The sequence below is a fragment of the Haliotis rubra genome, unplaced genomic scaffold, assembly GCF_003918875.1.
Source record: "Haliotis rubra isolate DU_JTF1 unplaced genomic scaffold, ASM391887v1 Scf562, whole genome shotgun sequence".
NCBI lineage: Eukaryota > Metazoa > Mollusca > Gastropoda > Lepetellida > Haliotidae > Haliotis > Haliotis rubra.
Window position 1 is genome coordinate 637555 of NW_025767260.1, and position 24011 is coordinate 661565.

The 24011-nt window shown below is 39.6% G+C and overlaps 1 long non-coding RNA gene across 1 annotated transcript; it reads left to right on the forward strand.

Annotated features, from left to right (window-relative positions):
• The first annotated feature begins 1519 nt into the window (after window positions 1-1519).
• LOC124254068 lies at window positions 1520-22052 on the forward strand. The gene is made up of 3 exons (XR_006892373.1): window positions 1520-1628; window positions 11876-11882; window positions 22040-22052. It is a non-coding gene; the product is annotated as an uncharacterized LOC124254068 (long non-coding RNA).
• The last annotated feature ends 1959 nt before the right edge of the window (window positions 22053-24011 follow it).

Sequence of the window (24011 nt, forward strand, 5' to 3'; positions counted from 1 at the left end):
TTTGTTACTGTAAGTCCATACCGAAAGGTATCAGAATCTGCAAAGTTGTGTTTTGCGTTGCATGTGCCCTTTAAATACTTTTATGAGATACCAGTATTTGTACTAGGGTTATTTGAAAGGTATATTTGAAACTGATCAAGTGAAAAATGTAATCATTTATAATTCACATTTCACTATGTTTAAGATATTTTATTGAGAGAATTGAAACTGAACCCATTTATTGGCTTCAGTTTGGTTTTAATGAAATAAAATATATACAATAAAACGTTCCAAATATAGAACATGATCAATACCGGAAGGGAAGACATCAAAGTGAATCCTAAGACCATCCATATCGCTGAAACACGATGTATAGATGTTGTTTTTGCATGTACTTTTTAATACTTTTATGAGATACCAGTATTTGAGTTCGGGTTATTTGAAAGGTATATTAGAAACTGATGAAGTAAATGTGTAATCATCTAGAATTCATGGAAAGTTAGTGAAATGTGAAAACGTTTTGTTATGTTTTAAGATATTTTATGGAGAGAATTGAAATTGAACGCGTTTAATGGCTCTTGTTTTGTTTGAATGAAATAAAACATATACAATAAAACGTTCCAAATATAGAACATGATCAATACCGGAAGGGAAGACATCAAAGTGAATCCTAAGACCATCCATATACTCGTTTGATCATATCTGTAGCCAGGGAGATGTTGCTTCATCAACTGTTCCATATTTTCCTCTGCTCCAACGTGCCGATTCCTTCATTGGTACAACACTGCGGTGATGGCAAATGCAGGGAAATCCTTCAGTGTAACAAGCAGTTGAATCATATGGGAATTGGAATGTGCAGCTGTCATATTACAAAAGGTAAAGTTGACATACAGGACTGACTGATTCCGAGACTGAATTAGCTTCAGTCTGAAGTTTACTTATTCCACGCCTGGAATTAAATTACAGGCAATGGACAAATAGTGAGTGAGCATGGTTTTACGCCGCTCTTAACAATATTCCAGCAATATCACGAGTGGGGGTGGGGGGTTTCAACAATGGAAAAGAACTAACGGGATGTAACGGGTAATAGTGCCAACAGTTAACATCCATAAAACTCTCTTTGGTATGTGTATCACTTCTAAATGCCTTTCAAAGACCTACACTTAACATATTTTACTACTCCAATCTTACAATGGTGACCAAATCACCATGAACCCCTCTGTTGGTAACTGCTAATATGAAGGCAATCACATATCATTATGATCTAATCAATAATACAAATAAAGTTACAAAGAGATAACCGCCTGTAGCGTCAAACCTTGTGCAGTTAGTCATGTACAACTATTTTTGTGTGTGTTTAGTTTTTGTTCAACGCTGCACTCAGCATTTTCCAATTGCATGACGGTGGTCTGTAGATAATCCAGTCTGACTAGCATCTTTAGCTTCGATCTACGAATTTGGGATACGATGGCATAAGTCAACCAAGTCAGCGATCCTGACCACCCGATCCTGAACAGTTGCCTCTTACAACACGCAGAGGCGGCTGGGAAGCATAGTGGTTAAAAAGCTCGCTCGTTACGCCTAAGACCCGGGTTCGATTCTTCACATGAGTACAATGTGTGAAACCCATTTCTGGCGTCCAGCTCTGTGTAAAACCCAACTCACTCACTCACCCTTGCTCAGTCTCCATCTTTGTTGTCTGATCCAACTTGTTGTTCTTACATGTACACATATATGCTCTCTGCCTCATGACATTCTTTCACCTGATGAAGAAGTAAGTATATTCTCGGAACCGTTGGGTTCCTCATAATAAAGAAGTTAACATCCATAAAACTCCCACCCTTATGTTAAGTTTAATTGTTTTTTCTTCGAGTCACAAGTCTGATATTCCAATATTGTAGGAACCGACGAAACTGAGATGCTGAAATGTCCAAACGGCACGTTCCGCCTTGCTTACCTGGCATCGGGGAGACAGTCTTGCCACAGATATGGTTCCCTTGAAGAAGTATGTGGTTTGAACACATTTTTATTTCCCAAAATCTGGATCGGTAGAAAAGCAATACCTCTGCAAGTAATGAGTTGAAACGGCTGGTTAGTTCACGTAGACAGTCAGTATTTTGAAGTTTGTGGTGTCTGTGGAAAATTATAATCATGCAGCTGTCCTTTAAAATTTAGGATAAAGTCATAACCTGATTGAATGATGTCCATATTTGTGGAACTGCGGACTGAACTATCGCCACGAAGTATTGATGTTAGGTCATTCCCATATATGTTAAAGTACATAGTCTTTCTGATGTTATCGTACCTGTGGCAGGTAAAGAAAATACTCCTCGTTGAATAGTTTTTTCAATATGACAATTATTACAAACCTGTGAAGTTATCATGCATATGAACAAAAACGTATCATAGGACTCCAGAATCACAGGACTTCAGAGTGGCATCTACATCAGAGTTTGTCCAACAGAACGGGGCGCTCGTGAAGAGCAACCTCCTCATGGTGAGTGCTGGGTAACGCTAACAGCTCTTTCCCGTGAGGTCCTCCTCAGCACATCATTGCTGGTCGTAAGAGGCGACCGAATAAGGCAACCTGTGGAAAGCACCCCTATGCCGGAGGAAATGATTCTGGTGGCTGAGGGTAAAGGGTCCAGATCTGTGTTCACTTTTACCCAATACAATTCTTCGACCCTTACTTCACTTAGACGGGTGGAAGGATGGGCCTGATTCTATCTATCAGCTGGTCATGCCAAGACCTGTGCAGATATACAAGTTTTCATAGAGATGGTTGAAAACACAATTGACTGGATTTGATGGATTCGAAATTAATTTAGTGCTATACTGCAGTGAAAGTTCAATGTGGCGTTTCTCACGGGGTGGTTCAGGGTTGAATTATATCTCTCACTCAATATCTTTACACAAATAACAATAGCACATGTAAGCTGATTTGTAAACAGGAATATGCACAATTACGTTCTACAGAAAACTTTCGGCGTTGAATTTGTGAAGATGCTTCCAAGGATAGTTTCAAGTGCCACATGTTGTTAGTTTGTAAACTTCACGATATGACTGCAATATTGCCGATGGTATGTAACCATGTAACTCACTCACAGAACCGTGCAAAATCGCCTAAAATAAAGACAGAAGACGTATCAGACGTTCATCGTTATCCCCAGAGCACAAAGCAGTACGACTAGCTCGGTGTCAAACTCGCTGGAATTTGATGCCATAGGGAAGTGTCAATTTGTCGGACGAATGTCGATTTATTGTTTCATGAAATGGCGCCTGACGAAATACCTTGTAGCAAGTACTGTTTGGTGGGGGTTCATTAATGTGCTCTTACATGGCTGTAAACTTGACGATCAGACAAACTGTGAATGGACAATGGCATATCACTGACATCCCCGACTGAGTTGTTGAACCATATTTCCATCAACCATCCTCCGAAAACAAGGTCCGTCTTTACGGGTTGGCAATGCTAGGTTACATCGACATCGTGTAAATGCTGCTGCTGACGAGATTTCGATGTCAAGCGACGGTAGCGATCTTGACCCACCAGGAATCCAGATCTCAGTCCCATAGATCATGTTTAGTAAATTATGGTCGCAGAATACGCAAGAGAGATCCTTCAGTACAAAATCCTGACAAGCCCTTCATCAAGAATGGAACGCAACATCTCAACGTCAAGCTGTAATTCAATGAGGAGGATGAGAGATGTTATTGCAGTTGGTGGAGGTTACACCAGATAGCTAGGTTATGCTCGGTTTAGGATACTCTCTTGAGCAGTATATGCCAGAATCCTGAACATTATTGTACTTGTAAACGTCCTATTACCATAGTTTTTAGCACTACAACAGAGTAAATTGTATTCCATGCCTGCTTTCCCTGAGTACACTACGCCTGTAATGGTCTGTTTGGGTTATTATTGGTGTCCATTTATCAGTGATTTTAATTTGGTAGAATTATCAAATAACTGTGATTGTTGGTGAGTGTACCATCAAGGGGGATTGAAGTAGTGTAAAATAATTGTCCTCTTGAGAGGATACGTAAGTCCAATTCTATTCAAAGTATCTCTCATTGTACGTGGTTTTAAACGAAACATATGTCTTACTTTTAACTATCTGGCTAAACTGTCTGATAATCACCAGTTGCCAGAGGTAGGGCGTAAATCCACCTAGGGTACTATGCAGGTAGCAGAAGGACTGCAAGTCCCCAAGGTCCCTACTGTTGTGGCCTACCTTTGGGTGCTGACGATTTTTGTAACTGTGAAATAGGCAGTGTTTGTATAATGTACAGTTAGGAGTGGTAATATTTTTTCAGTTAGCTCACCTCACTTAGTATGGTGATCTACCTTCAGTTGCTGTTTTATATTGTATTGTTCTCTATGGTGATATCGTTTTGTGATAACATCTTAAATTCATCTGCATCTGTAATACTGTAGCAGACCATTGGATACAGGTTTCTATTTTCTAAATACATTCATTTATAATGTGTGAATTGATCTGTCTTCAGCCAGTCCCTCTGAGTAAAAGTCTGAATTCTGGAGACAAAGTGACCTTCACCTTAAGGACCGACTCGGATTCTTGCTGGTTTGTATATCTGCCAATCACCAAATGGTCGTTAATGTAGTATGTACCTTCAGACATTGTTGACTCGCGTTTTGCTAAATAAAATGTGAAATATCCTATTTTTCACAAGGAAACAAAAACCTTGTCCATGAGAGAGTGAGTGAGTTTAGTTTTAGTTTAGTTTTACATTTCGTCACTTGTAGCAATATTCCAGCCTATCAGCAATAGGCTACCCCACTGCCTCTCTCATTAAAATATTGTACATATTAGTGCAACACATTACCATCTTAGCAATAGGTCATACCTAATCTCAATTAGTCTCCTTATCTTGATCATAAATCTTTTGATTTTGAAGGTTTATCATCCGCCTGGAGCACAAGGCAACCGTCCTTTTCAGCATCAATGTAGACTATGAGAATGACAATCGTATAACTTATGGAGGTGACTGGGAAATGGACAGTAAAAAGTGGATAAGTGCAGAAGTACATCCTAATCTGATATCGAGGGCATTCGAGTTGGCAGTGGTGATGGGGAAGAATGACTTTCAGGTACAAAACTGCCGTTTTACACAATGGTATACAGAGTCATGTACAATACCATTGGGACACTTCTTGGTGAGCAAGCATACTGAGAGACCTATTCGCCATATACGCAAGTTAGTCATGTTAATGAGATGTGTGAATGAGTTACAATTTAACATCGCCAGTGTGTAAGTCATTTCGTGAGACCCATCAATACTGTAATGACAAATGCATGTAAACTGAGAGTAAAACAACAAGACCACTCGATTCCAACCTAATCGAAAATATAACATCAACTACAGTCTGTTTGCATTGAAAACGTACCGATGAATGTCACTTTAAACAAAAAAGTAAATCAAATAAAGTGAAATTAATATTGTGAATCCTCATAATTTGACCTTGTCAATTGAACATTTATATCTCAGAATTTTGTTCAACTTACGATAAAAGTTGTTTAACAAACGATCATAGTTTCACATCGCTATTATTGGTTTGTATTACAAAGGGGTGACCAGAATATAGTATCATAATTACTCGATTACAGTTTTAATGTTGGTTACATACAGCCACTGGTGACCAAAGTGATGTAAATCCTCCTTGGAATCATGATCTCATTAAGGTGATCTAGCTTTTGTTGCGTGTTGCACTCACCACGAGGAGGTTGCTCATCACGAACACCTCTAGTTTTGTGAAAAGAATGAATGTATGGAGTATTTGTAATCTTTGAAAGTCAACATATCATTGATCCATGTTGATTAATGGGTTTGGATTAAAACTGTTGATACATTGTTATAGATAATTCTACTTTCACGTTGGTTGGTTGGTTGTATAACGCCACACTCAGCAATATTCCAGCTCTTTGGCGGTGGTCTGTAAATAATCGAGTCTGGACCAGACAATCCAGTGATCAACAGCCTGAGTATCGATCTACACAATTGGGATACGCTGACATGTGTCAACCAAGTCAGCGAGCATGACCACCCGATCCTGTTAGTCGCCTCTTACGACAAGCATGGATCGATGAAGACCAATTCTAACCCGTATTTTCACGGGTCATGTGTCAAAATGAAATACATTGTACTGTAAATATTCATTTGACGGATCCAACATTCACGAATGAGCCCATATGTAGCTTTAAATATATATCAACCCTACTTTAAACGAAGCCACAATTAAATTCAATCAATAATTTCAGGTATCTGTTGATGACAAATGGGTCTTCACTCAGAAGATCCCCGAGGAGTTCCAACCAATGACTGTGGACTCCCTCCTTATTGACGGAGATGTGAAAGTCACAGAAACTCACATAGATTGATATATTTCACTGGTTGTTTGTAGTTTAACGCTGGACTCAGCAGCAATATTCCAGCTCTATTTAATATAGGCCTGTTACTAATCGAGTCTAGACCAGACAATCAACAGCATAAACTTGAATCTACGCAGTTGGAGTACAATGAAACCAGGTTAGCGAGCCTGACCACCCTATCTAATTGGTCGTATCTTGCGACAAGCAAGGGTTACTAAAGACCAAGTTTAACCCGGATCTTCACGGGTCATATATCAAAATGAAATACACTGTAAATGGTCATTTCGAGTTCTATAATTCGTTTGTCTTAAATACATTAATGCCTCAGTACACTTGTTTATAGTTCCAAGGAGTTAGAGGTATATAAGTAAACTAAACATTGTTACTCTCTCATTATAGTTGAGAAAGACAGTAACATGTGTACAAGTATAACGAGAAATGTTTGAAATTTGGTATATATTTGTCTGTATTTTGAATAGTGGCTTGAAAATGGAATCAGATTGTCTTCAAGCTTTGTCCTTTATCACACATCGATGGTCTTTTGCCTTAAGTGGGCGACTGTGATTTCTTAAGGGCATTAGGTGTCTGTATATTTGTGAATAAACAATGCCATTTTGAAAGTGGTCAAATGTTACATAATTGGGATTACACTTAACAGTAAAGTTAAGCACCTAATCGCCAGCACACAACGTCAGCTATTTAACCCACTCAGTAACTGCTGAGTGGAACTCGGACAGCTGGTAGTCAACATCACGTGTTTTGTGTACCTCTCTGACAAGTGTACCTTGGTACGGTTCTCATCGTCGAAAACTACGAATAGACAATGCCATTTAGTGGAAGCCGCGCCGGTTGAGTGGGTTAGAAGGCTGACGATGTGCGCTGGTGATTAGGTGCCTGTCTCTAAAAGCGTGGGTTCGAATCCTGACAAACGTACAAGAAACTGTCATCCTATATACATATGTTATGTCTACATATTCGATGTTGAGGGTGTACACCACCATGCATCCTAAACAAGTATCTGAATGAGAATAAATGTAATGAGTGCGTGAGTGAGTTAGGTTTTACGCAATATTCCAGCGGGATATATTTCACGATGGGGAAAATCAGAGATAGGTTTCACACATTGTACCCATTTGGGGAATCAAACCTGGGTCTTCGGCATGATGAACGAAAGCTTTAACCACTAGGCTACCCAACAACCCCAAATAATTGAATAAGTGTTAGTTAGTACACGTTTACAATCACATCGGCTATATTTCAGTCATATCGTGACTAAAACAGGTCATACTTAAATCTTTTATAACGTTATATTCTAAAATCTATTGCCAAAGGAGGGTAAAACAACTATAATATCATAATTAGAGATTTGAAAATTTGCATGTTTCTTCACATTATATACTATTTAAGGCTATATACTATTTACAAAATAAATATGGGCCAGGGATCACCAGCAACTGGAGGTAGAATACCTTACTAAGGACCATTTCTTGCCATTTCTTTTTTATTTAGACGTGGAAAACATCACACGTCAGTTTCACCTGAATGGCTCTCTGTAAGTACAACTTGACATTTAAACTTGATCAAATGAAAATAAATCAACAAAGGCAGATTAAATTCTTGTCCAGACGTATATGTCCGCGCCTGAATACTAACTCTACACATGAGCATTAATAGAGCACCACTTGAATCAAATGTCAAGTTTCAAAATTTGGATGAAAACAGTAAGCCATGTCCAAGCACACTGCAATAAACATGTAAAGTAAGTGCTGTAAACAATTTCTCAAAACATATATCCACATGCTCACGTGCATCCAAGTCCCCAAGCATGTTGGAGTGTACATTTTAATGTGAACTTACGTTTTCCGACTTGATACACAAGACCAGCCGTTCCCCTTAGTCGATTCTTTCGATAAGCATGAGTTGCTGACAACCAGTTCTTCATCTCTATAAGAACACCAATAGTCGTGTCAAAAAGATATATTGCTACTTGCAATTTTGACAAAGAACAAACCTAACAGACCATTTCGATGTATTCCAGAAGATTTTCCCATTTAATATTTTGTTGGTCATAAAGTATTCCATTCTGCTCATCACGAGTAAATGTCAGCAGCCATTTGTTGTTTTGGAAGTAGATTAGATGTTCTTTTTAGGGATATATTTAGATGTTTCTGATACATTTTATAGCCTTTGTCTTATTTGTACTATACAAGATCAATATCCAGATAAATCAGACACAGAAAGGTCTATCCGTCTGCAATGGCAATTCTTTACAGAAATTCTGTTGTCATACGAGCGTCGGTCAAATAGTAGTCGGCCTTACTATATTCTCGATGTGCAGTGTTTGAAAGCTTCCATTTTATTTTGAAGGAATCATTAGTAAAGCCATATCCAAAATTTCACATAAGTGGGTAATGTGGTTAACGATATATTAGTCAGCACAACACATTTAAGTATACTATTTCTAAAAGAATTGCAAAAAATAAAATCTTTGCAAAAATTATATTGCCATATGTTCCGCTGTTGTCTCTTTGTCAGATGTGAATTTAACGTTTGTCACAGTTATGGCAGCACATGCTCACCTTTTTCGACCCCCCTAGAATCATAACTGCATACTATGTTTATCGACTGGTAAGGTGTTGGGCAGTCTCATTATATTGTTTTACCATTCATTAGTTGATGACATTTTCGAGTGGGGCGTGACTGGTCCTTAGCAGACGCCAAATGTCAGAAGAGAACAAAACAACGGCGATTCGGTAATTGCTGAACTGTGTTTTAAGATTGATGATGCTTTGAAACGCCTCGACCACTGAGAGCGGCGTATTGGTGATTTACAGAACAGTCCGGCTGCTCCTGAGGGTCAACAACCAGACCGAGTGAGTGAGTGAGTTAATATTTAACGTCACATCGGCAATATTTCAGCCATATCGTGACGAGAACATTTGATATTGGAATGAAATATATGTAAATTATAAAAAATCTGCCGACGAAGGGCAGTAAAACAACTAGAACATCACAGATATACATGTAAAACTAGTAATAGAGTCTAAAACATTTTAACCATAGGGGACAACACAATATAAAAATAGGCTATAGATCACCAACAACTGAAAGTAGGTCACCATACTAGGGTCCATGGGGACTTACAGTACTTTTGCTACCTGCATGGACCCTAGTTGGATTTACACTATCCCTTCAGCCGCTGGTGATTGTAGGATAATTTAGCCGAAATCTAAATGAACAAAAATACTACGTTTAAAAACTTGGTATGTGAAAATTCTACTTTGAAAGTTTTGGGACTTACGTACCCTCTCAGGAGGACAATAATTTTACACTACTTCAACCCCCTTTGAGGGTACAGCCACTAACAATCTCAGTTACTAATCTAAACTACCAATCATTAAAATACATCTATCTACAGAACATGTTAATCAGAATTCATCAATGAAGTCAATTTCTTTTAAAAAACCAATAATTAAATGAGAATTAACAGAAGTAAAAAGATCCTTAAGTGTTTTTACACTGAAATATTTACCCCTTATGATGGAGAATTCAACACAGTCAAGCAGGATATGCTTGACCGTAACTCTCTCATCACAAGGGATACAAAACGGAGGATCTTCACCTTTTAGCAAGTATTTATGAGTATAACGCGTATGGCCAATGCGACATCGTCGCATAATGACCTCTTGAAATCTGGACTGGCAACCCAAGTAGGTATAACCGATGGTTGGTTTAATTGCATGTAATTTATTGATACCTACTTGGGCATCCCACTTCTTCTGCATAAGATCACGGATGTAAGTTCTAATGCAAGCTTTGTAATCAGAATAAGGAATAAGAAGCGGTGTCACAGATTTGTTGAGTGCTGCCTTAGCAGCAAGATCAGCCATTGTGTTCCCAGAAATGCCAACGTGGCTGGGTAACCAACAAAAGACGATGTCGCATTGGCCAGTAGCAAGTTCATTATATAATTCAATAATTTCTAATAAAAGTGGATGTTTACAAGAAAGATTTTTAATAGCCTGAAGACAAGAAAGAGAATCGGAAAAGATGATGTATTGCTCATATTTACGGTGTTTATTAATATATTTAAGAGCTGTTAAGATGGCGTTAGCTTCTGCTGTGAAAATAGAGCTGTTATTTGGTAATCGAGAAGATATTGTTCTGGATCCAATGACAGTGGCACATGCAACCGCGCCACCGTCCTTGGACCCATCTGTAAATAAAGATTTGTATGTATTATATTTAGTTTTTTAGCTGATTATATTCTTGTTTGTACTGTAATTCATTAGTTTCAGATTTCTTAAACTTTGTCAGAGTTAGGTCAACTTCAGGCCTCACCAGTTGCCAAGGAGGAGAAGAAAGAAGACGGGAAGGAGCTATATTTTCCAGCTCAATGCCGGCAGCAGATATGAAGGGCTTAATTCTGTGCCCAAGAGGCGGAACAAGAGAAGTTTTTTTTTGTTATATAAATCCTCATAGAAGGGATTGAAAACACAGTTAAATGCAGGGTTAGATTCGCTAGAATATAGTTTAGTAATGTATTGTAAAGATAATTTTATACGACGTTGTGTAAGAGAAGGCTCATCTGCTTCAACATAGAGACTATCAATGGGAGAGGTTCTAAAGGACCCAAGACAAAGTCTTAGGCCTTGGTGGTGGACAGAATCAAGTAGTTTTAGGTTGCTTTTGCAGGCTCCACCATATACGATGGAGCCATAATCAAGTTTCGAGCGGACCAATGATCGATATAGGTGGAGGAGGGTAGCTTGATCCCCTCCCCACTTAGAATTAGAAACAACTTTCAACAAGTCAAGTGCCTTCAGGCATTTAGTTTTAAGTGCTTTAATATGTGGTAGAAACGTTAAGTGTGAGTCAAAAATAATACCCAAGAACTTGGCCTCCTTCACAACTTTGATAGGAGTGCCATTTAGAGATAGTTCCGGGTCTTTATGCGGCTTATATTTTCTACAAAAGTGTAGACAATTAGTTTTGGACTTGGAAAATTTAAAACCGTTTTCAAGACACCATTTATGTATTTTATTTAAACACAGCTGCAGTTGCCGTTCAATAGTATGCATATTTTTACCACGACAAGAAATATTAAAATCATCCACAAAAAGCGATCCATCAATGGAATCGTTTAAAACCTTGGATAAACTGTTTATCTTGATACTAAATAAAGTGACAGACAAAATACTGCCTTGAGGGACACCCTGATCCTGATTGTAATGGTCAGACAGGGTTGAACCCACTCGGACTTGAAATTGTCTGTCTTTTAAAAACCGTGATATAAAAAGAGGCAAACGGCCTCTCAAACCAAAGTCATGTAAATCCTTCAAAATGCCATGCTTCCAGGTCGTATCATAAGCTTTCTCAAGATCAAAGAAAATTGAGACAGCATGTTGTTTATTTACTATAGCATTCTTAACAAAGGATTCTAAACGTACCAAATGATCAATGGTACTACGATTTTTCCTGAAACCACATTGAATATCTGTTATAAGGTTATTGGTTTCAAGATACCAAGTTAATCTATTATTCACCATACGTTCCATGGTTTTGCAAACACAGCTAGTTAGAGAGATCGGTCTGTAATTAGACGGATCTGTATGATCCTTGCCAGGTTTTGGTATTGGGACTACAATGGCATTACGCCATGAAGGAGGAAATTCTCCAGACGTCCATATTTTGTCAAAGATATCTAAAAGTGTCATCAGACACGGTTCCGGTAAGTGTTTCAGTAGCTGGTAATGTATATTGTCATCACCCGCTGCAGTGTCATGAGCTTGCCCAAGAGCAGTATGTAGCTCATGTAATGAAAACACTTCATTATAATCTTCACCGTTATGCGAGTCAAAATTAAGTTTCGTCTTTTCCTGTTGTTTCTGATATCTCTGAAACTCAGGGACATAATTTGCCGATGATGAATTTTTGGCAAGAGTTTCGCCAATTTTATTTGCAATGTTGCATTTGTCAGTTATTACATTGTCACCATCTTTAAGATGATGAACAGTAGATTTGGAACCTTTGCCTTTTATTCTCTGAACCATGTTCCACACCTTAGACATTGGCGTGCGTGAATTAATATTGGAGACATATTTCCTCCAAGATTGTCGTTTGTTTTGTTTGAAGGTACGACGCGCCTTTGCATTGAGTATTTTGAATTTATTTAAATTATGGACCGTTGGATGGTGGCGGAAATAATGTTCTGCCTTCTTCCTCGCCTTTCTGGCTTGTCTACAGTCTGTATTAAACCATGGTTTCCGTACATGTGGAGTTGTAGAGGATTTCGGTATACACTCGTCAGCTATTTCATTTAAAACGTCAGCAAAAATCTGAATGGGATCAGTTATATCACTGAAACATTCAGGTCGCAATTTAGATTTACATAAAGTTTGATATAAAGACCAGTTCGCCTTCGAAAAGTTCCATCTTGTATACGAAGGAGAATCAGATGGAGTTATTTCTGAAAGTATAGTTGGGAAGTGGTCACTTCCACAAAGGTCATTATGAACAGACCAATCAAATTCATTCAGGAGGGTAGAATCTGCAAGAGACAAATCTAGAGAAGAATACGTGCCAGTTGCAGGATGCAGATAGGTGCTTGAATCATCATTAAATATGCACAGGTCATTATTGGAAATGAAATCTTCAATTATTTTGCCTTTAGTATTAGTGTTAGTACTGCCCCAGAGTGGGTTGTGACCGTTTAGGTCACCCATAATAACACATGGCTTTGGGAGTTGATCATAGAGTGATTGAAGATCAGTCAGCTGAAGGTTCGATGAAGGCGGAATATACAGAGAGCACAATGTAAATGCTACACCCAGAGTAAGTCGCACTGCAACAGCTTGGAGAGTAGTATTAAGAGTAACAGGGCTATGAATAACATTCTGTCGTATAAGGATAGTAGAACCTCCAGTAGCTCTATCACCTGGAGGGGAAAAATAATTATAGTCTTCAAACTGGCGTAAGTCAAAATGATCTGTTTGTTTCAGATATGTCTCTTGCAGACAGAACGCTGATGGTGTTAAATCTTGGACAATTAGCTGTAGTTCATTAAAATTTGTCCGGAGTCCCCTACAGTTCCACTGCACGATATTGGTATATAAACCTATCTTTTAGGCGGATTAATTGGGGATCTACCCCGCACTGTTTTCGAGGGCGACAAGCTATGTGCCCTAGAATGGACGTTTTCGGACACGTCCATGTCCTCAAGTGATCCGTATTTGTTATATAACTGAATTCTATTTTCCGACCCTTTTGGGGCTCTGCCACTTTGTTTTTTGAAAGCATCAAGCTTCTGCTTATGTTTGCTTTTAGCATTTTGCTGAGTATCAGATGACGATTGAGATTGTGAACGTGACTGAGTGAGTGACTTGTGATCTGAAGATGACTCTGCCTGCCTTTCAGATGTACTAGGAAGTGATTCCGTGGTTTGAGATGATATAGCAGGATATAAACACTGTGGACTGTCACTTTTGACCCAAGTCAAGTTTGTTTGACAGCTTGTGGATGATGTAGATACTTTAGGGCTTGATTCAGTTGGTGTTTTGGTTATTGAAGCATAACTTTCTGTAAGTTCAGAGCTCTTTACAAGTTTTTGGCATCAGAAAAACTGATGTTCTGGGTGAATTTGATCTTGTTGATCTGCATATGCTCTTTCCAAATCGGACACACTTTTGAGAAAGATGAATGTTCTCCTGAACAGTTAGTGCATTTTTTTAAAGGTACTTGTACAATCTTCAGTTGTGTGTGTCTTCTCACCACAGTGAGCACACACAACAGACAATGTACAAGTATTTACACCATGTCCATACTTCTGGCATTTAAAGCATCTCAGCGGATTAGGAATGTAGGTGTCAACATTGATATTGCAATAACCTGCTTTCAGTGATTTGGGAGCAGTGGGTGACGAAAAGGAAAACAGATAAGTATTTGTCTGAACAGTTTCATTGTTTTTACGGATTGAAAAGCGTTTTACGTAGAGTACACCTTGATCTTTCATTTCAGAAACGATGTCAAGTTCTGACATGTCAGAAAACAACCGATCACGATCTCTGATGATACCTTTGCTTGTGTTTAATGTCCTGTGAGCAGATACAACGACCGGAATGCCGACAAACGATTCAGTAGTCAATAGATTGGCTGATTGATGCCGTTTTCCCGCACTCAACCAGTAACGCACCTGAACGTAACCGTTTAATGTTCTTAACTTCGCCGGCAATACCTTGAATACCCTTGGAAACCGCGAAAGGGTTCAACTTTAATGGTGTTTTGTCGAGAGTTTCGATCACAAGAAAGCGTGGCCAAAAGTCAATTGATTTGGACGGTCTAAGGTCATCATCATCAGAATCATTTTCAAGAGGACGTTTTGTTTTTTTGGTAGGGGTTTCATAAGCCATGGTTAGTGTAGAGATTTCATCATCCGAGCTCCCCACCCACCACGGAGTATCACAAGGACAATGCTGTATACAAGTGGATCTCCGACTTGCAGCACCAAGGATACCCGGATGATATACTCAAGCAGAAAGATTAAACAAGTAATCAATCTACCAGATTGGCCCATGAGCCATCGCCTTCTGGGCATAAGACTCTAGGCAATATAAATTGTACATATTTCAAATTCAACTGATATTTTATAAACGAAATGAGTCAAGACCTAAAGTCAAAAACGTAATACATAATATAATTTTTGTGGAGATACAATTTAATGCACAGGGCTCGACATGACCGGCCGATTGGTAGAACCGGGCCCATTCTACCACCCGTCTAGGTGAAGTTAGGGCCGAAGTGGTGTGTTGGGCAAAGGAACACTGTTCCTGGAACCAGTGCCCTCAACCACCAGAATCCCTTCCTCCACCGACACAGGGGCGCAACCCACGGCCAACAGGTTGGTGGACCAAAATATCCCCCCCGGGTCCACAACGGGGGGTTGAAAGGCGCTTAGCGTGACCCAGCACCCACCACGAGGAGGTGGCCCTTCATGGGTGCCTCTAAGGTCGATTATGGATACACCATTTTTGTGGAGCCTGCAGTAGCGATCGTCAAGCTCTTAGACTTTGTTTTTGATCTTTGAATGTATCGACGATTGACAGTCTGTATGTGGAGGCTGACGAGTCATCTCTTAAACTCTGCTGGTTAAAATGTTCCTTACAGAATATGACTATATTGTAATGTGTCATATCCAGCGTACAGCTGCTCTTTCAGTCCTCGTTATGAAGATACGTACAATATCCCGCTTCTAGGCAGAAGGACTGAACATGCGATTTCTGCTGCTAATATCGACCTTGAAATATATTTCATTTCCGCCATCTCATCCTAGGCAATCAATGAAACCACAGGTGGAACTTAAATTAACAAAACTTGAAATTTGAAAGCAAACGGCTAATCAGCATATAACAATACCATCAATTAAGAAACACTTACGAAATCTATGAAGCATGCAACTTTATCACAGCAACAATAACTTAGTTTCCGTTCTTGCGGAAACCTAATGGATACTGGGTAATGTAGGTTTCCGCTAGATTTCAGTGTGCGGAAACAGACAATGCGAGTTTCCGCATAGTTTACAAAACTGAAACTAACAAATCTAGGTTTCCGTCAGGTTTCTACAACTGAAACTATCATTATGCGTTTCCATTTAGTTTCAGTTCGCTGAAACATTCATAGCACAATGACTTAGTTTCCGTTATTGCGGAAACCTATTGGATACTGGGTAATGTAGGTTTCTGTTGGTTTCAGCTTAGATGAAATGGCAAACTTAGCTTTGTGCTGTTCCATTGGGGAACAATATTTACTTACTGTTACATTTGCAAGATAATTTCTATTTCTGGATAACAACTTCTTGTTTATTGCACAGAGTGACGTATCGATGTAGTTACTTACACCGTTATCAAGCTAGGAGTTACGTTGTATGCTTCATCTTTTACTCAACCACTTCTAAAATGTCGATTCAACAAAACAGTTATAGGTGATCCAAGGAGGGGTGCGCTGGTCATTGGATCCAAAACAATATTGTTTACATTTCCAGATTAAAGCTCTATTTCCACAGCTGCTCTTAAATATATCAAAAGACTGTCTAAATACAAACAATACATACTATTTTCAGACTCTCCTTTGTGTTTTGGGCCATACAGTGTTTAACAGGCATCCAATGTAAGCCGAAATTCACGAACTGCAAATGGTCTTGCCACTGGCCAATATAACATCGTCTTTTGTTGGTTGCCCGGTCATGTTGGAATCACTCGTAACACAATGACAGCTTCTGCTACTAAAGCACCACTCAACAAATGTTTGACACCAGATCCAACACCTCACAATAATAATAATAATAATAATAATAAGCTTGTCATAAGAAGTTACACCAGGGATCTAATGCAAAACAAGACACCTAAATTTGGCGTTAATAAATTACATACAATACACTTACTTCTCTGTCAGCCCATATTATAGAAGTCATTTCAAGACGAAGGCATATTGTCCACGACAAATATACTCAAGACTGTTTTTCAAAAGATGAGGATCCTCCTTTTTGTATGACTTTTGATGAAGGAATCGCGGTCAAGCAGAATTGATAATTCCATCACTAGGAATCAATGTCTAACATTATTATCTGTGGTCAGGCTCGCTGACTTAGTTGACACATGTCATCGTATCCCAAAGGTATAAATAATAATATACTAATAATAATACTTTAGGGCCTGATGATGTACGCCTCTCCGTGGAGGGCCTAGATAGGGGAATTTTATTCCCTGAACTAACCGTACATCACCCAGTTAGGGCGGACCCCCCGAAGCTGGTTTTACACTGGGTTACCGAAAGCCAAGGAGAATATAATCATTCAACTCGGCAGCCCAGTCAGCCTTCCTCCGGTAGTCAAACCAACCTTACTGGAGATGGGACTTGCCTCAGGGGAAGGCACAGCACCCGATCAAGAATATCTTGGTCAAACCAGCTGAAAAACACACTACTAGAGTGTGCAAGAGCGACAGGATGGTCTGCAAATCCGCGAATAAACGGCAAGTCGCTTAAGCTGCATTGGGACAATGCCATGCCCATGTATGCTTTCCTGACGGAGCAAAATCTCCGAGATCTATTCCGGCGGCTTAAAAATCTCATGCCCCGTGAGCCAGTTCAACCCATAACTGATGCCCGTCAGGAACCTTTGCATGAGCAGAATGCCCAAGTGGCAGAAGACCCAAAACTTCTGATGGACGTCCATGTTAACCTCTCTCCTCTTCCTGATGGAAACTCTTCCGGCACGTAGCCAGTTGGCCCCAAAATTTCGGATCCTCACTCTTCTTCTTCCTCAGTTGCAGATCTTTCCGAAAGTCCTGTGTATATTTTGTTTCATTCTTTTTATGATGAAATATCTGATTTACCTTTAGAAAAGCGGAGGCCAGTTAAACTAATAACAGAATCTTTTCCCAAAAATGAAATTAATTTACTAAATGACATTTTTTCTATGAAACTTTCTGTGGACTGTTCATTACATGACATTAATTGTTGTGTCTATGCTGCCGCTCGTACCTTGGAGGAACTTCACACAGTTTCCAAAGAAAACACAGCCAATACTAAGAACAATAGACCAAAGAAAAACCGGTTTCAAGTGAAACTAACAGAAACTAGAAAATACATTTCCTGGATAAAGCTTTGCCTGAAGTTAGGATCATCAGGGAATCTTATGTCTAAACGACAAATGGCAATTTGGAGAAAATTAAAACTGAAATCCAAAACAGCGAAAGAAAAGATACTTCTCCAAATTGTCGATTCCCTGAAGGCAAAAATAAAGGTTTGCAATGCATGAGAAAGTAACTAGGTCGTTTATCTGTTACATCTCACCAGATTGCCTTAAAAGTGTTATAAAAAAGTGTTATAAAAAAGTCCAAATCTAATACAGCTCCAGGGCCTGATGGCATTCGAAACCGGTATTGGAAACTGTTCCCCTGTGTCCAAACACCATTACTACACTGTTTCAATAGTCTCGTGGACACAGGTGATGTTCCTCCATGGTTCTGCAAAGGTCGGACAATACTTCTCCCCAAGAAAGGAGACTTGACGGATCCCAAAAACTTCCGCCCTATCACATGTTTGAATACACAATACAAAATATTCACAGGGTGTTGACAAACCTCGTGTCATCTTACTGCTCTTCCAATGATATCATTTACAGAGAGCAGAAGGGAGCAAGAAAGGGATGTTGGGGGTGCAAGGATCAACTTCTTGTACAGAAAATGATTTTGGAAGAGGCTAAAACATACCACCGCAACCTCTCCATGTGCTGGATTGACTACAAAAAAGCATACGACTCTGTCCCTCACGAATGAATTCTGAAGTCTCTTCTTTGTATTGACCTCCCTGAGCGACTACTTGATGTACTCAAGTCTTTAATGAGTTGCTGGTCGACTCAACTTGAGATGTACTCGCAAGGGCAGGCGCAGACTTCGGAATCTATTCCAATCAGAAGGGGAATATTTCAGGGGGGATTCCTTTAGTCCTTTGCTTTTTTGTCTGTCTTTAAATCCTTTGAGCTTTCTGCTCAATAAAGAGGAGGATTACCATCCCGGACCTCCTCAGCACAGATCCCAAACACCTCTTACTCATCTCTTTTACAAGGATGACATCGAGCTCCTTACCAAAGGAGATTCCAATTTGAAAGAGCAGGTTCTCCTTGTCGAGTGCTTTTCTAATGATATTGGCATAACATTTGGACTCGACAAATGTAATACTCTTCATTTGAAACGTGGCAAGGTAACTAATGACGGATCGGTCAAGTTACAAGGGGGAGGAGTTATTGATCATCTTGTGGAAGATCAGGCCCACACCTATCTTGCAATGCAAGTTCGAGACAAGCTCCAGAATGCCCAGATTCAAGACAAACTTCGGGCCGAGTACAAATCTCGCTTAAAGAAAACTGGAGCTCAGAGCTAATTGCTCGAAACAAGGTCAAAGCCACAAATACTTTTGCTGTGCCAGTCCTTTCTTATTCCTTTGGAGTAGTTGATTGGACAAAACAAGACATCCAGAGTCTTGACCGTCTGACCCGAAGGATCATGTCTGATAACAGATCCCACCACCCTCGTTCCTCTCTAAACTGTTTATACATGCCAATCAATTCTGGAGGTCGGGGTTTGATTAAAGTGTAAGCTCTTCATGACAAAATTTTATTGTGTACTTTTGCACATATTTATTTATCAGATGATCCTCTTGTGATGCATGTCAAGGCTCATGATGAAAGCAAGGAATTCCACAGCTATTTTAAGCGTGCCAAGGTTGTTGGACAGAAGCTGAAATTTGAGGTTGATTTTGTTGATGGCGATGTACTGCTGGACGGTACAGTGATGGAAGTAAACCAGGTGAAGTCCTTCACCAAGTCTGCCCAGAGTCGGTCTTTTGTGGAGAAGCTTTCTGAGAAGCCATTGCAACGTGTGTACATGCAGTGTGTTGAACAGAATAGCAATCCCACCGACTCCTTCGCCTGGATGAAGTCGGCTGGTCTTACATGTGAAACTGAGGGCTTCCTTTTTGCTGCTCAGGACCAGTCACTTCCCACTCACAATCGCCTAAATGTGATTCTTAAAGAAAATATCAATATGAAATGTCGACTTTGCAATGAATTCACCGAAACTGTCCAACACCTTGTCAGTGGATGTCCTTCCTTGGCACAAACAGCATATCTTAAACGACATGATGGCATGGCTCGGTGCTTTTACTACGGTCTCCGACATGCCTGTGGCTTTGACTCCGAGGTCCGTCCATGGTACGACCCTGAACATGTCCAGGGCGTCATGGAAAATGATGCTTTCAAACTTCTGTGGAATAGGCCCATATACAGCCTGAGAAGAATTCCAGCCAACAAACCTGATCTTGTCCTTTTTGATAAAGCCAATGAATTTATATATATCATTAAATTTTCTGTCCCTTTTGACACCAATGTGACTGCCAAGATTCAAGAAAAGCATGATAATATGCAGACCTCGCCTTTGAAATGTCTCGATTGCACCCAAAGTACACTGTCGTCAGGCTCCCCATTGTTCTCGGTGCCCTTGGTTTGGTACCTCCTGAACTCTAGGCGCAGATCAGGAGAGTGCCCGGGCTCTCCACCGGGAGCACAGCCCTTCTGACACTCTGGGTAATGCAGAAGGCTGCAGTGTTGGGGAGCCTTCATATTCTCCGGAAAGTTCTTGGTGGGTTCGACTAGGCAGTGTTTCCTGGGAGAAGTCCCATTCGCTGTCTGGGCTGCGTGTAGAGGGGGCAAGGGCTGATGATGAGCCTTACCAGCCTGACTGCGCCAGGATCACCCGAACCCTCTCTGCTGCATTTTCATCTTTAATCTGTAAAACATAATAATAATAATAATAATACTTTATTGCCCAGGAAGGGAATTTGTCTTGCGTTATGGACGCTGGAATTACAATAAATACATATATCCATTACACATACATTACAACACGAACAACATCAGTCACACGACCTGAGGAGCTCTCACAGATCACAGTGAGCAATCAACAGTGGTTAAAATGATTTAAAGTATGTTATAACATGACCAAATGTTGTTGTTTCAAAGATTAAACGAATGTAAAGGGGAAGGATAAAACTAAACATTAAGAAAATAAATAAATAAACTACAATGTATAACACTTTAGGAATAGCACTGGATACAGAACAGATACATAAAACACAGTAGAATGCTAAGAATAAATAAAACTACTTCTGTTTGTTTAAAATAACAATACTGTATGGGATAAATGAGTCGGTGGCTCTCTTTGTCCTGAGGCGGGGAGTTTGATAGCGGCGCCCGAAGTTTATATTCGGGATGAAGAAAGTGGTTCGAATCTGTACAAATTTTGAGTGCTAGATTTCTGACTTGCCGCTGACCTAGACATGTGATGTCCTCGAAGGTTGTACCTGAAATTTTGCCTGCTTGAGTTATTGTTTTGGAGAATTTGTTTCTTTGTTTTATTGCGAGAGCCCCCGACCACGCTTCAATGGAAAAACAAAGAACACTTTGGATAAATGTTTTGTAGAATAAAACAAGCGTGGGTGTGCTAACTTTGAAGGATCTAAGTTTTCTCAGGAAGTACAGGCGTTGTTGGCACTTAGCATAGATTCTGTCCTTATTTCTAGTTCCAGTTGAGCTTATTGTCTATAACAGTTCCCAAATACTTATAGTCTGACACGATTTCTATATCACAGACAGCTGTCCCGATATTCGTATTGGTAGCGGACATTAGGTGTGAGCTCATCTAATTTATTCTTTAGAGATCGCACATTTGACATCAGTATACTGGGGAGTGGTGGCCGGTATTTACGGGCGCGAGCACGCGTACGTACACCTCCCTTCTTACCTCTCTTGCGCTTCGTATGTTGGTAAGGTTCTCTACGCACACATTCCAAAGGTAAATCCAAGTTAAAGCCAGTCACTGATGAATATCCAGAGTATGACATGAGAAAGTCTCTAGCGTACACAGTCTCGTGTCCGCCATGTTGGCTTGGGTTTGAGTGAGCACTGAGAGTCCAACAATACAAAATGTGATTTGACAGCAAGATCAGGTGAAATAACACAAATATTCGGTTTGTGTTGAATGAAACGTTCGTTGTAGAATACATACTCATGTAAAATCACACATACAAGCACCATTTATTTATAGATCGCAGCAATAGAGCTGGAATTTTGCTGATAATATGAGACATATGAAACCAACCAACAAATGTCATCAGTTCCCTTACCTTGTCGGTAGTATATTTGCAAATCATGACGTGGGTGTTGTTCTTCGTTTCTAATATGCTTCCTATTGTTCAAACAGTAAAATCTTGGCATTGTTTGTTCGTTTTGACCTTCTATTTGTTATTTGTTTTTGTGTCTATGAAGACGTTTAATTCAATCGGAAGAATTCGAGTTTGAAGAGACAAAGCGATTTTATAATCGAAACTTTCCACCGTGATTACGATGAGTCCATGTAGTATAACATAACAACATATGTTTATAGGTCCGCATAGATGGGCACCGTCGGAAAAACTGTTCATCAATAAGCCATTGATCAATATGTTACCCGTTTAAATATTGTCAAGATGTCAATATGAAACATTAAACCAGATACTAGAGTAGAGTGTTTCCGGTACTGGTGCGTACCAATCTTATCCATAAATCGTCACACTAGGCGTTTGATACTTTAGTTATAGTGACATGCTCCTTGAATATTCTCCTCTAGCTTCCCGGAACTATTGCCAGAAACGTGCAGCATGTTCAGCTTGTTCTCACCATCACCATGACTTACAGCTCAGCTTTGCAATGTGGCATTCTGACATTTTGCCACCATAGAAGTTTGGATGGACAAATGTTCAATGACACCTTCATCACTGAAAGCAGCTTTTCTTACAAAGCTGCCTGTTTGTGGATGTGTCTCCGTAATCTGCAGTGCAACATGGTACTGCACAATCCACGTCTCAGCGTTGCCGGTTGTACTATTCATCCGTCATCACCGGGGGTGAACAAGAGGCAGGCTGGCAGTATTATACAGGTAACGAATGCTGTATGTCATTCTGGTGGTTTTCTTATAGTAATACATTATCTGTGTTTGTTTGTTTAATCCTGGTCAATTAATTTCTGCATTTCGAAATGACTTGTGGGAATACACATTCTGAATTGTTGTTTGTTAGTACAATCCAGGTTTACGTCTTTGAGTGGCCTGTTAGAAGTTGAGAAGCGCAGGCATGCACAACGGTACAAGAACATGTATCAAACGTCTCACTCACAAAATAAAGAAATTGTTATCCATAAAGTTTGTCTACAATGGGTACAGGTTTCTTCGGGGATCTCAATTTGAATTTCATCAAAACCAACACAAAGTACCCATCTTCGATCTCTTCTGCTAAATAAACAGCAAATAAACAGCATGAACCTTGGAGTGTAAGATGGATGCATTGATGAACAACCTTTGAGTTTGCAGCTTCAGACTTGGCGATTCATGAAATTCCCAAATTCTTTGTTACTCATAGCTTATTCCAAATACTACACGTGGTCAGTTCTGAGAGAACATGTTGTCAAGTGTAGGCTGGCGGTATTATACAGGTAACGAATGCTGTATGTCATTCTGGCGGTATTCTTATAGTAATACATGATCTGTGTTTTTTGTTCTTTAAAGTTGTACTCATCCCTAATCCCGCTATACAAATAGCACATAACTGAATCTGGACCACACAAGTTAGTTACTGACATTAGGTGTATCGGTCTTTGCAGTTATGATATTTAGTTAGAATGATTGACATGATGTTCACTCATATTCTCCTAGACAGTTATGATCTTTGTTTGTTTTTGACACCCGGCTCAAGAATATTCTGGCTACGTGATGTCAGTCTGTAGATATTTGACCACACAATCCAGTGATTGACATTATCAGCATCGGACAACGCAGTTAGGATACAGCGGCGTTAATTAACGTGTATTGTAAACCAATTGTGAGTGCTTTCCGCAATCTGATTGGTTAATTACCCTTGAACTGCTCTGCAAATTTCAAGCATTCGTGTATTTAATTTGGACAATATTCCAAGTTTAAAGATTATTATTGAGCCAAAGAATCAGTTAATGATACTTGTTTCTAGATATTGATCTTCCAAAATACACCAATCCCAGCACTC